Below are 14,357 nucleotides of genomic sequence, written 5' to 3'. Positions count from 1 at the left end.
GTCTGCAGCCGGGCGGCAGAGGCTGCGCACCCCCGACCTTTGTGCCCCGCCTCCCCCTCCCCACAGATGCGGTCAGCTGGTTCTCGGGGGGTCGATGAGGTGATGCCAGAAAAGCAGGCTGGGGGCCGTGGGGGTCGGTGGCTCCCGGGGCCCAGGGGCGGCCTCCCCAGCAGGTCACTGCCACCGGCCCGCACCTCACCCCTTCTCGGGGAGCCCCACCCTGCTCCCCGCCCCACCCCCAGCCTTTGCCCCTCTCAGGCCCTCCTCCGCCTGGAAGATCTTTTCAGTCCTCGCCCGCTCTGCCTGCCTATCTTATTCGCAGAGGTAACCCCGGGTCACCACTTGGAGAGGTCCAGCACCTTGCAAGAGTGCGCGCCTATTCTCCGCCGTGCGGGAGTGTGGGACTCCTGACCGAAGCCGGCGCCCCAGTCTTCAGCAGCCGCTGGCATGGCCGTCTCCCCAGGAGGCTCCCCCAACACAGCCCTCACTGTCAGAAGGAAATAGCTTGCCAGAGCTGCCAGGTGCTGGGCCAGGTTGGCCGCAGTCCCCACCTCAGGCGGGAGAGGGTGACGCTTGTCAGTGCAGGGCACCTTGAAGATGTCAGGAAGTGCCTGTATTGGCCCTGGGCGGTGAGTGCTATGGCCTTAAAATACAGGGTTAATCTAAGCTCACAGATCCTTGAAACCCAGGCCCCACCCCAACCCCTCACCCCCTTGCCAACAATCCATAAAGCCGGGTTCCTATCCATGCCTCGGGATGGGGAGGGGAAAAGAGGGTCACAAGGAAGGATAGTCCTACCCCTTCCCCGCCAACCGAGGGCTAGGTCTGAGCCAGGGCCAGCAGACCCTCAGAGTTGGACAGGACTGGCCTTTTAACGCCCAAAGGGTCGGAGAGCTGACATTGGCCCTGAGCTTCTGAGGGCTCTGCCCCAGAGCTGTCTCCCATCTGTTGAGAGGCAGAGGGGGGAAGAGCCAGAGCTGCTCCTTGGTGATGCTTCAGGGCTCCACCTGGCCTGAGACAGGGCGGAGCAGGAGGCAGCGGCCAGCCAACGGGCACAAGGGTAGTTTGCAGGACTTCCAAGAGCAATGCTACTTCCCTGCACTTGGGATGACACCCTTGGCCCAGCCAGGTGGAGTGGAAAGGAGAAAACCAAAACAAGGGTCGTCATAGAGGGGTGGGGGCGCCGTGTCTGGGGCCTCTGGGCACCATCTCTGATGCTGTCTGCAAACTGGGCAGGGTACAGTGTTAGAGAAACTCGTTTTTTAACCATCAATAGCTTTATTGGGTTTCCTGATTACTATAGGAAAAATGTACGCTCCCTGTAGCCATTTCAAGTCTATAAAAACAAGTACAAACTAACAGAAATCTGGCATCCTAGTGGCTGCTGGGAACACCCTTAATGCCAGATGAAGTCTGCCTTCCTGCCCCGCCTCTCTTCACGCTACAGTCTCAAGAATGCAGAAGCGTGGTGCAGTGAGTTTTAAAATGAGCTCTTTCTGCCTTTTTGTTTTTTCTCTTTGGGGGGCTCCCTTTTCCCTGTTCTCTGCGCCCCACACACTGTACGTAAACTTGCATAGTCGCTGCACATTTATGCAAGTGTCATTTGTGTAAATTTACACCTTTTTACACAAGTGACAGTTGAGAGAAACAAGGTGGGACGTCCGGGAAGCACACCTGCTCCACTCAGGGAGGCTAGAGGATCAGGGCTCCACTCAGGGAGGCTAGAGGATCAGGGCTCCACTCAGGGAGGCTAGAGGATCAGGGCTCCACTCAGGGAGGCTAGAGGATCAGGGCTCCACTCAGGGAGGCTAGAGGATCAGGGCTCCACTCAGGGAGGCTAGAGGATCAGGGCTCCACTCAGGGAGGCTAGAGGATCAGGGCTCCACTCAGGGAGGCTAGAGGATCAGGGCTCCACTCAGGGAGGCTAGAGGATCAGGGCTCCACTCAGGGAGGCTAGAGGATCAGGGCTCCACTCAGGGAGGCTAGAGGATCAGGGCTCCACTCAGGGAGGCTAGAGGATCAGGGCTCCACTCAGGGAGGCTAGAGGATCAGGGCTCCACTCAGGGAGGCTAGAGGATCAGGGCTCCACTCAGGGAGGCTAGAGGATCAGGGCTCCACTCAGGGAGGCTAGAGGATCAGGGCTCCACTCAGGGAGGCTAGAGGATCAGGGCTCCACTCAGGGAGGCTAGAGGATCAGGGCTCCACTCAGGGAGGCTAGAGGATCAGGGCTCCACTCAGGGAGGCTAGAGGATCAGGGCTCCACTCAGGGAGGCTAGAGGATCAGGGCTCCACTCAGGGAGGCTAGAGGATCAGGGCTCCACTCAGGGAGGCTAGAGGATCAGGGCTCCACTCAGGGAGGCTAGAGGATCAGGGCTCCACTCAGGGAGGCTAGAGGATCAGGGCTCCACTCAGGGAGGCTAGAGGATCAGGGCTCCACTCAGGGAGGCTAGAGGATCAGGGCTCCACTCAGGGAGGCTAGAGGATCAGGGCTCCACTCAGGGAGGCTAGAGGATCAGGGCTCCACTCAGGGAGGCTAGAGGATCAGGGCTCCACTCAGGGAGGCTAGAGGATCAGGGCTCCACTCAGGGAGGCTAGAGGATCAGGGCTCCACTCAGGGAGGCTAGAGGATCAGGGCTCCACTCAGGGAGGCTAGAGGATCAGGGCTCCACTCAGGGAGGCTAGAGGATCAGGGCTCCACTCAGGGAGGCTAGAGGATCAGGGCTCCACTCAGGGAGGCTAGAGGATCAGGGCTCCACTCAGGGAGGCTAGAGGATCAGGGCTCCACTCAGGGAGGCTAGAGGATCAGGGCTCCACTCAGGGAGGCTAGAGGATCAGGGCTCCACTCAGGGAGGCTAGAGGATCAGGGCTCCACTCAGGGAGGCTAGAGGATCAGGGCTCCACTCAGGGAGGCTAGAGGATCAGGGCTCCACTCAGGGAGGCTAGAGGATCAGGGCTCCACTCAGGGAGGCTAGAGGATCAGGTTAGGAATCGGGTTAAGGAGTCAGGTTAGAGATCACGGGAGGTTGGGGATCCAAAAGGGATCGGATCAGAGGTTCAGAATAGAGATCAGCTTAGGGAATCAGGTTAGGGGTCAGGACACCAGAAGAGGACTGGCGGGACTGTGTGCTGTTTGGCCACGCCCCATGTGAAGGTGGGCAGAACTGGATTGGACCAGGTTGCGGTTTTGCCCAGAGGTGTGATGAAGGGAGAGAGGGGAGTCACGATGTGTGCCAGACAGGGGCTTCATATGACTTGAGGGAGCTCGAAACTGGGGAGGAGGGGAAGGCTGGAGGAGGTGGGGGTGGCTTGGGACAGCGGAAGGTTGCAGGGTCACCGCCTTGTGGGGCCTGTTGAACCTGAAGGGAGTTTGAGTTGGGTGCCAGGGCAGGTGAGCTGGCAAGAGGCCTGCTTATGAATACAGCAGAGAGTGGTGGGTGTGGCCTGCACCCGTGAGCCCCGGAGAAGGGCCTGGTGAGGTGGGAGGGCCCAGCTGTGCCTTCCTGCAGCAGGCAGCCACGCACAAGCAGGACACCCTCTGCTCAGGCGGGATGGTGGCTGTGGGGTGGATATGGGAGGGACGTGTATTTGAGTCCCGAGACCCAACGGTAGAGTCTGGGGGGCTGCGGTCACATCTGCTGGTTCCCGGCAGCGACACCCACCCTGTCCCCCCCTCTTCATAGCACAGCCCTGGGTTTACTGGAAAACCTTTCTGCAAATCTTCAAATGCTTTAATTTTAAAATTAATTTTACCTCAGCGTGCGTGTAGTAAAGTGTCCAAGTCCCAAATGTGCAGTCTGAAGCATCTTCCATCAGGTACACATCCGTTCGGCTCCCACACTAATCAAGGCAGAAGGCTGCCAGCCCTGCAGACGCCTCCCCATGCTTGCTCCAACATCACCCCTTCTCAGAAATACCCTCTGTTATAACTTCTACCTCAAAAATCACTTCAAACTGCCCTGGTGGTCCAGTGGTTAAGGCTTGGCCTGCCATGCCCACGGGGGACGCAGGTCCAATCCCTGGTGCCGGAAGACTCCATGCCCACGGGGCAGCTTAGCCCTTGCATCCCAACTACTGAGCCTGTGCCCTAAAGCCCGCCAGCTGCAACTACTGCAGCCCCAGGCGGGGCTGCTGAACCCAGGCGCCCCAGAGCCTGTGCTCTGCAACAAGAAGCCACTCCGATGAGAAGCCCCTGAGCACCGCCAGCAGAGAGAACCCTCGTGCGGCAATGAAGACCCAGCCAAAACCAACAACAAGAACAAAAAAACCCCAACATTATAAAAGAATCGCTTTGGCCTGTTCTTTTACTTTATATAAATGGAATCAACCAGTGTGTCTGTTAATACTTAAAAAAAATCTGGCTGCTTTCACTTAGCGTTTTGTCTATGGAATTTGTCAGCATAACAAACTAATGGGTGATGTTAGTTTGCTGTTTTAATTGTCATGCAGTGTCCCGTTATATGAATATGCCTGCTTAGTCGCTCAGTCGTGTCTGACTCTTTGCAACCCATGGACTGTAGCCCGCCAGGCTCCTCTGTCCATGGGATTCTCCAGGCAAGAATACTGGAGTGGGTTGCCGTTGACTTCTCTGGAGATCTTCCTGACCCAGGGGTCGAACCTGGGGCTCCTGCGTTTCAGGTGGATTCTTTACTGTCTGAGCCACCAGGGAGGCCCGCTTATATGGTTCATCTATCAGCGCTGTGGATGATGGATCCTGTATTCTCGGCCATTCGAACGAATGACGCCCTAATATCCTCGCCTGAGGCTTTGCTGCCTGCACTTAATGCCTTTGGTAGAAGAACTGCTGGTCGGAAGCTGTGCTTAAGTTCAGCATTACTAAGCACTGACAGCTGGTTTCCAGAATGTTCCTATCAGCTTACCTGGCCACCAGCAGAGCAGGAGCCCAGGCCCCCAGAGTTCCAGTTACTGCGATGGCAATCACTCCTGAAGGTGGGGCACAGCGTGGCTCCGTTTTGCGTTCCTTTCATGACTAAGGATTTTGAGGCACTTTTTCATATACGTCTGAGCATTTGGACCTCTTCTTTGATGGAGTGCCTGCGTAAGGCTGGTTTCTGGTCCACTTCCCCATTGGTCATCCGCTTTTTCGTTCTGGCTTGTGAGAGTCCTTCGTATATTCTAGATATGGGCCCTTAGGTTATATGTGTTTCGAACATTTTCTCTCACTCAGGATTACCTTTTCAACTCGTAATGGTGTCTTTTGATGAAGAACAGTTCTTGATTTTAATGCTCTAATTTTTTTTTTTTTTTTTTTTTTTGGTCACTGCTTTTTGTGTTTGAAGAAATCTTTGCTACCTGAGGGTCCTGAAGATATTCTCATGTTTTATTCTAGAAACTTAATTTTTTTTTTTTTTTTAAGAAAAATATTTATTTTTGGCTGTGCTGGGTCTTCGTGGTGTCCGGGCTTTCTCTAGTTGTAGAGAATGGGGCCTGCTCTCTAGTTATGTACAGGCTTCTGCTCGCAGTGGCTTCTGGGTGAAGAGCACAGGCTCTCGGGCTTCAGGAGTTGCGGCTCTTGGCTCAGCAGTTGCGGCCCATGGGTTTAGTCGCCCTGAGGCATGTGGGATCTTCCTGGACTAGGGATCAAACCAGTGTTTCCTGCATTGCCAGGGGACTCCTTAACCCCTAGACCGCCAGGGAAGCCTCAGCTGTTCTCTTTCACGTTTAGGCTTGTGATAATTTGAACAGTGTTTCTTTGTTTTGTGTGTTGCGAGGCAGAGATCAAGGATGATTTTTCTCCTGTGGGTACAGAATGGGTCCAGCACCGGTTATGGAAAAGACCTTCTCCTTTCACCTTCCGAGGGCAGAGTAGTGGTCCCCGAAGATGTCTGCATTCCATCCTCATTCTGGGACTCGCAATTATGCTATTTTGTACAGAAAAAGGGATTTTGCAGAAAAGGGGATTATGTGAAGGATCTTCAGATGGGAGTTTGCTCTGGATTATTCCGCTGGGCCCAGTGTAACCATCAGCTTCCTTAAAAATGCAAGAGAGAGACAGAAGTGAGGGGCGGAGGGCGGCCTGACCACAAAGGAGGGGACTGGGGTGATGGGTGTGAGGGCATTCCGGCAGCCTGTGCCTGCTTCAGTGAGGGAAGAAGGGGCCTTGAGCCAGGGAAGCGAGCAGCCTCTCAAAGCTGGAAAGACAAGGAAATGAGTCCTCTCCTAGCCCTGCCTCCCCCAAAGGAATGCCGACACCTTGATTTTACCACAGTGAGACATGTGTCAGATTTATGACCTACAGAACTTTATGATAAATTTGATAAATTTGGGTGGCTTTAAGCCACTAAGTTTTAAAGAATTCATTACAGAAGCAAATAACTAATCTATCCCACCGAATTGCAGGGGCAATTTTGTCATAAATTAGGTGGCCACGGGCTTGTTCTTCAAGCTTATTCTGGATGTTCTTGATGGAACAGAAGCTCTTCGTTTTAGTACAGTAACATCATCCCTTTGACAACTAACAGATTTTCCCCTGCGCTTTGGGCAATATCTTTTCCTGACCGAAGGTCAAAAGTGTATTCACTTATATCCCCTACCAAAAGATTTGAACATTTCCTTTTACTATTTAAGATCTTGGTCCATTTAGAGTTTCTAGGCATTTTTGTATGTAGTGTGAGGTACAAGCTCAGCTTCATTTTTTTCACCTTATGGATAATTAATTTTCCCAGGCTTCCTTATTTTTTTGAATTGTATTTATTTATTTGTTTTGGCTGTGCTGGGCTTTTTCTCCAGTTTCAGGGAGCGGGGCTACTGTCCAGTTGCGATTCATGGACTTCTCGTGGTGGCCTTTCTTGTTGGGGAGCAAGGGCTCTAGGGCACACCGGCTGTGGTGGTTGCCCTAGGCGTGTGGTATCCCCCCAGATCAGGGGTTGAACCCGCGTCTCCTGCACTGGCAGGCGGGTCCCTTACCATGGAGCCGCCAGGGAAGGCCCCAGGCTTCATTGTGGAATGGTCTCTCTCCCCAGTCTGCCACGGCCCTTTGCCACGTGTCCACGCTCCATCTGTCCTTATCATTCCTCGGTCAGCCGTTCCCTGTACCATTACCCCACTCATGGTGGGTCCCCCTCAGAGGCACAGCCACCCAGAAGCTAAGGAGTTCCCTATGTGAGACTCAGACAAGTCGTTGTTTTCACTGGGCTCTTTCTCTTTTGGACAGACTTGGTAAAAGAGTGGCATTTGGACTGCCGTTGTTCAGGACCAGTGTCTCTCTTTCCAAAGTATTTATCTGCTTGTGCTGGGTCCTTCGTTGCAGCATGACGGATCTTTGTTAGTTGTGGGATCTGGTGCTCTGACCAGGGATCGAACCCCGGCCCCCTGCATTGGGAGAACCGAGTCTTAGCCGCTGGGCCACAGGGAGGTCCCGAGACCGCTCTCTCTCTCCTCACTGCCGGCCCCTCTGGTTTGACTGTGAAGGGCTTGCCTGTAGTTCATATCCCGACAGGCTGACTCCTGCTTGGGGTTAGCTGAGCTTCTTGGATACGTAAATCAGTGTTTTTGTCAACTTTGGAAAACACTTGACATTATCTTGTCAATGTTTTTTTCTGTCCCATTTCTCTTTTTCTCCTTATCAGGTTCCAACACATATGAGTAAAGCAGTCCATCCCGTGAAGCCTTTATTTTTTTGCTTTTAAAAATCAAATTTTTTTTTTAATTTTTATTTTTTGGCTGCACTGCAAGCCATGCGGGATTCTGGTTCCCCGACCAGGGATGTAATCTGCTTCCTGCAGTGGAAGCGCAGAGTCTTAACCACTGGACCAGCAGGGAACACCCCCGTTCAAGCCTTTGGATGGCGGCAGCCCTGGGTGACAAGTTTGTCTGTGGCCTCAGGAGAGACCTTGCGCCTTAGTTATCCAGCTCCCCACTCCCGAGTTCCTGACAACGCAATTTCAAGCCGCAGGCGATGCTCGCTGTGGCTTTGAGCCACCGGGTCTGAGGCCATGCAGCAGTAGATAGCAGGACGGGGTACGACTGGGGATGTCTTGCTCAAGGTGCAGCCCCAGTTCCCAGGGCAGGGTCCCGGTGTCTCAGCCGTTCAGCCGGGCACGTTGATGGCAGGGGCCCCACTGGGGCCAGGCCCCAGCTCCCACAGCAGATTTTTTTGCCAATCTGGGGCCCTTACCGCAGCCAAGGACAGTGGGACATCTTGGACTCCCCTCTACACACCGGCCTCTCCTCCAATGCCTTCCCCACAGGTTCCAGCCACATCTCTGTCTCTCCGTTCAGTGGTACAGGCTGTCCTGCGTGGACTCTGTTCCTCTGTGCCACGGGAGATAGAAAGCTGGGCGGGCGGGGGGCGGGGGTCAAGGTATGCCTCATAAACTCCCCTTGTCCAGGGGGCTAAGTCCTGCTCGTGCTTTTCCCCACCGCCTGAAAATGGGTTGCCTCATCTGCTTCCTCCCAGTTGTTTCCAGTGGGAGGGGCAGTCTGGTCCCAGCGTCTCTCTTACAGCAGAAGTCTCTGTCAGATTTGCCTGAGAGTCTACATTTGTGGGAAAACTGGTGAGAGCTCTGAATCAAGTCTGGGAATTAGTTGATGGTAACAGACCAATGTTGGTTTCCTGCTTTGCTGTTGTTGTTTTAAATGACTTGTTTAATTTTGGCTGCGCTGAGTCTGTGTTGCTGTGCAAGCTTTGCTCTGGCTGTGGCGAGTGGGGGCTACTCTCCAGTTGCCGTGTGGGGGCTTCACAGCATCTCAGGGGCTTCTCTTGTTGCCAAGCACGGGTTCTAGGGTGCTCAGGTCGCAGTACTGCAGTTCCTGGGCTCTGGAGCACAGGCTCAGTTGCTCCTGTCACGTGGAGTCCTCCCAGACCGAGGACTGACCCCGTGTCTCTGCACTGGTGGGTGGATTCTTTACCACAGAGCCACCAGGGAAGCCCCGGTTTCCTACTTTTGACACAGGTACTGGGGAGATGTAAGGTGTCGACACCAGGGGAAACAGGTGAGCACTGGCTGCAGTCTGTGAACCGAGAACTTCCAGATGTTCAAGCTGAATTTAGAAAAGGCAGAGGAACCAGAGATCAAATTGCCAACATCCGCTGGATCGTCGAAAAAGCAAGAGAGTTCCAGAAAAGCATCTACCTCTTTATTGCTTTATTGACTACGCCAAAGCCTTTGACTGTGTAGATCACAACAAACTGTGGAAAATTCTTCGAGAGATGGGAATACCAGACCACCTTCATGCTTCCTGAGGAATCTGTATGCAGGTCAGGAAGCAACATTTAGAAATGGACATGGAACAACAGACTGGCTCCATATTGGGAAAGGAATACGTCAAGGCTGTATACTGTCACCCTGCTTATTTAACTTATATGCAGAGTACATCATAAGAAACGCAGGGCTGGATGAAGCACAAGCTGGAATCAAGATTGCCGGGAGAAGTAGCAATAACCTCATATATGCAGATGACACCACCCTTATGGCCGAAAGTGAAGAGGAACTGAAGAGCTTCTTGATGAAAGTGAAAGGGGAGAGTGAAAAAGCTGGCTTAAAATTCAACATTCAAAAAACAAAGATCATGGCATGTGGTCCCATCACTTCATGGCAAATAGATGGCGAAACAATGGAAACAGTGACAGACTTTATTTTGGGGGGCTCTAAAATCACTGCAGATGGTGACTGCAGCCATGAAATTAAAAGACGCTTGCTCCTTGGGAGAAAAGCTATTACCAACCTAGACAGCATATTAAAACGCAGAAACATTACTTTGCCAACAAAGGTCCATCTAGTCAAAGCTATGTATGGTGTTTCCAGTAGTCATGGATGGATGTGAGAGTTGGACCATAAAGAAAGTCGAGCATTGAAGAATAGATGCTTTTGACTGTGGTGTTAGAGAAGACTCTTGAGAGCCCCTTGGACTGCAAGGAGATCAAACCAGTCAGTCCTAAGGAAATCAACCCTGAATACTCATTGGAAGGACTGATGCTGAAGCTGAAGCTCCAATACTTTGGCCACCTGTTGTGAAGAACTGACTCATTAGAAAAGACCCTGATGCTGGGAAAGATTGATGGTGGGAGAAGGGGACGACAGAAGATGAGATAGTTGGATGGCATCACCGACTGGATGGACATGAGTTTGAGCAAGCTCTCAGAGTTGGTGATGGACAGGGAAGCCTGGTGTGCTGCAGTCCATGGGGTCGCCAAGAGTCGGAGACGACTGAGCCGCTGAACTAACTGGCCGAAAGTGAAGAGGCGCTGCCCTGGCTGGTCCTGGATCAGGGCAGTCCCCGTGGAGATTGGGGGTGCAGGGTTCGCAGGCGGGGCTGAGGGCAAGGTGGAGATCCCCGTCTTCCCACCATTGCTTTCGGTTCTCTGGCGGCCTTCCCTTCCCTTCCAGAGACTCTCAACAGATACAAGAACCACGCAGCCCTGCGGGTCGCAGCGGTCGGGGCGGTGGGCGGGCCCCGAATGGTGGGCGGAGCCTGGAGGCGCCTGGCCAATGCGGGGGCGGCACTGGGGCGGGGCCGGGGAGGCGGGACCCTTTCGGCCTGCTCTCCCCGCAGGTCCCTAAGCCCTGGGTCCCTGCCGCCGCAGCGCCCGGCTCCCACCGTCCCCACCCAGCGGTTCCGGAGGAGGGCAGCCCGGCACGTGCGAGCTGACACCCTCCAGGGAGGCGGGCTCTAAGCCGGTGCAGCCATTCCTGCCTGGCTCTCAGCCGCGCCCGAAGCGGGGACTGCGCTATTGGTGTCACCATTTCCCTCTCTCTCTGTCACAGACACACACACACACACACACACACACACACACACACACACACGCCTCACAACCTACAAGTTTATGCAACTAGGAAGACGGGGGCTGTGGTTTGAACTGTATCCCCACAAAGGCATGTGCAAGTATAAACTCCCACCCTGTGACTGCAACCTGATTTGGAAACGGGGTCTTTGCGGATGTCGTCAAAATGGGGTCATTAGGTGGCCCTGATCCAATCACTGGTGACCTTGCAGGAAGAGAAACCAGAGTGAGAGGATGACGCAGGGAGGAGGCCCTGTGAAATCAGAGCCTCGGAGGGGAGTGATGTGGGCACAGAGCAAAGAGCACAGGGGCTGGGCCCCACCAGAGGCCAGGGCCGGGCCAGGAGTGGGCCTTCCGCAGAAACCGCGAGCAGAGACCCTCCTCACCCTCGGTTTCAGGCTTCTGGCCTCCAGACCTTAGAGAACAACTTTGTGTTGTCCTGTGGCACTTCTCGGGCGGTCCTCAGGTGCCCCCACGGGAGGAACCAGGACTGGAGGCCCAGCAGTCTGTCCCCAGGCAGCACTGGCACCTGGAGATAAACCCCAGGGGACGCAAGCAGACGAAGCGGGGATGGGGGAGGCTTCTGAAGAGAGTGGTGTCCCCACTGAGAGCTGGCATGGGGATGGGAAGGGGAGAAGTTCAGTTTGGTACCTGTCCAGGGGTGGGTCCATGTGGCTGTCCAAGGGGCATATCCAGTGGGGAGTCAACTTTGTTGGTGAGGAGCTCTCCAAAAAACTAAGATCATGGCATCTGGTCCCATCACTTTATGGCAAATAGCTGGGGAAACTATGGAAACAGTGACAGACTTTATTTTCTTGGGCTCCAAAATCACCATAGACAGTGACTGCAGCCATGAAATTAAAGAAAGTTGCTCCTTGGAAGAAAAGCTATGACAAACCTACACAGCATATTAAAAAGCAGTGACATTACTTTGCTGACAAACGTCCCTCTAGTAAAAGCTATGGTTTTTCCATTAGTCTTGTATGGATATGAGAGTTGGACCATAAAGAAAGCTGAGTGTTGAAGAATTGATGCTTTTGAACTGTAATTTGGAGAAGACTCTTGAGAGTCCCTTGGACTGCAAGATCCAACCAGTCCATCCTAAAGAAAATCAACACTGAATATTCATTGGAAGGAATGATGCTGAAGCTGAAGCTCCAGTATTTCGGCCACCTGATGCTAAGAGCTGACTCACTGGAAAAGACCCTGATGCTGGGAAAAAATGAAGGCAGAAGGGGACAACAGAGAATGAGATGGTTGGATGCGTCACGGACTCAATGGACATGAGGTTGTGCAAACTCTGGGAAACAGTGAAGGACAGGGAAGCCTGGTGTGCTGCAGTCCATGGGTTGCAGAGTTGGACGCTACTGAGCAACCAAACAGCAACAAGCTCTGGGGAGAGGGGTGGGCTGGAGAGGCACGGCTCGACGTCCTCCCCATTCCTGAAGGTAGGATTTAAGTCTCACTGAGGAGTGGCTCTGTGTTAAGGGCGCTGGGGAGCCATAGCAGGATTTTACGCAGGTGGGTGACATATTGTGGTTTAGAAAAGTTCCCCTGGCTGGGTGCAGAGAACGAACTAAAGGAGGAGAAATCGGTGGGTTGAAAGCTGCCTCCTAATTCCTAGTAAGCAGCTAACTAAGGGCCTGTGGGGGAGGGGCAGAGTGGCAGGGAAGGAGCGGCCGGCTCAGTGGAGGACTTAGGAGGAGGGGTGAGCCCTCGGCCGGAAGGGGACTTTGGTGGGGGTGGGGAGGTGGGGAAGATGGTTCTGAGGTTGCCCTCAGGACCGGCCCACTGTCCTGGGCTGCGGTTTACTCCCGGAGACTGAGGACAGACACTGCAGGCTTCTCAGGGCCTCCCAGAGGTCAGCCCCAAGGCGGATGGAGAGGAGGTGGGCAGGGAAGCTGCGGAGGCCTCTGGCTCGGGCCTCCCAGCCAGGACTTGGGCGGGGGGCTTCTCAGCAGGGCTTCAGTCTCCATGTCCATCTCCTGGCCTGCTGGGGGCCCTGCTCAATAGAGGGTTGGCCCACGTGACCCAGGGGCCTTACGGCCTGCTGGCTCTGTGGGCTGGCCCAGGGAGCTGAAGTGGTGCTTGGGCTTGGCAGGAGCTGAGGTGAGCTGGGCCTTTGGAAGGGCAGGCTGTCAGCCTAGGGAACACAGGTCCGAGCTGGGAAGGGGCCGCAGAGAAGGCCTGGGGTGGGAGGCCCCCTGCCCGTTAGGCCTGGGTTCTGGCCTGCGTTGGGTTGAGAAAGGAGGGTCTCTCCCCTTCCCTCCTTGGAGGCGGGGGCCACCTGGGGCACAGGAGGAGGGGCAGCTTGAGACCACTGGTTTCCACTTGGAAGCCCTCTTTCTTTGGCCAGGGATGGAGAAAGGCTGGGGTCAGAGTGCACACATCCCCATGGAAACAGCAATGAGCCTGGCCTCTGGGGGACTCTGGCTCTGGTGGGGGATGGGGCAGCCAAACGGGGGCTCAGGGACTCCTTTAGCTAAGGGGCCTGGGCTTGGCCTCTGGTAGCAGCTCTGCCAGGGAGGCCTGGGCCTGGGTCAAGGGGTAGCAGGGAGGCAGAGTGGGCTCCAGCCCGGGTCACATGGAAATCATGGAGCGGCTTGGGCCTCCTAGAGCTGTATGCCCTGGTGGGTGGTAACATCAGCAGGCAGCCAGAGGTGGCCTGGCTGCAGACCTCGTGGCCAGGGGAGGTGGCCAGCTCCGCTTGACCCCTTGTCCTGTCTGCTGGGCTGGTCCCAGAGCTAGCAGGCAGGCCTGGGGTACGCTGGTCCCAAATGCCTTGCCAGCGTGGCCTTGGTCTGAGAGGCTGGGTCGGGGGCAGCAGGTGGGGGCTGAGATGGAGGACCACTGAACCTCAAAAGGTCAGAGCAGGGGTAGCTTTGCCCTCTGAAATCCTCTCTTGTGTGGTCACTACACATCGGGAGCGGACTCACAGTCCCTTGGTCTTCTGTAATCTCTCCTCTCCAAGTGTGGCAGTTTCATTTGGAGAAGCGACTGAGACTCCAAGAGGCCGAAACAAGCTTCAGCCCCAGCTGCTGACATCCTCGAGTGCCCCGCAGCCCTCTGGGCGCACTGGGCTTGGGGCTCCCACTGCCCTGGGCCTCCCCAACCAGGAGCCTACCTGTCAGTCCTGTGAGGGCCTCTTTCTCCTCTGCAAGGATGGAGACCCAATCATGGGAAATACACTCTCCATGGCAGAGGCCCCAGAGTGTGCAGGGCTGGGGCTGTCCAGCTGGCCAGATTTGATGAAAAGGGCTCGGGACCCCCACAAGACAGCAGGGCTAGTCCAGGGAGGCCTGCGCTGGGCGGGAAAAGATCAGCCAGCCCCAAATAACTTTCAAGAAAATCCAAACACTCGCTTTCATGTTTTGAATAAATTTACATGTTGATCGCACTATTCTAAATGCAATTTTCTTTTTTTTTTAAAGAGGAGCCCTAATTCCAAATCTGTGAAATCAAAAGAGAGGTGGTGGTATCTGTCTTGTACTGCTGTGATTTAAAGCTACTGAGGAGGCAAGCAGTTTTCAGGCTTGTGCCCTGGAAGGATTCCAGAGCCAGAGAGGCAACTAGTCTTCTACCTACAGCTTAGAGATACGGCAAAGTGCAAATG

This window comes from Budorcas taxicolor, chromosome 6 (genome assembly GCF_023091745.1).
Source record: "Budorcas taxicolor isolate Tak-1 chromosome 6, Takin1.1, whole genome shotgun sequence".
In the NCBI taxonomy this organism is placed as follows: domain Eukaryota; kingdom Metazoa; phylum Chordata; class Mammalia; order Artiodactyla; family Bovidae; genus Budorcas; species Budorcas taxicolor.
This window is presented reverse-complemented; position numbering follows the sequence as displayed.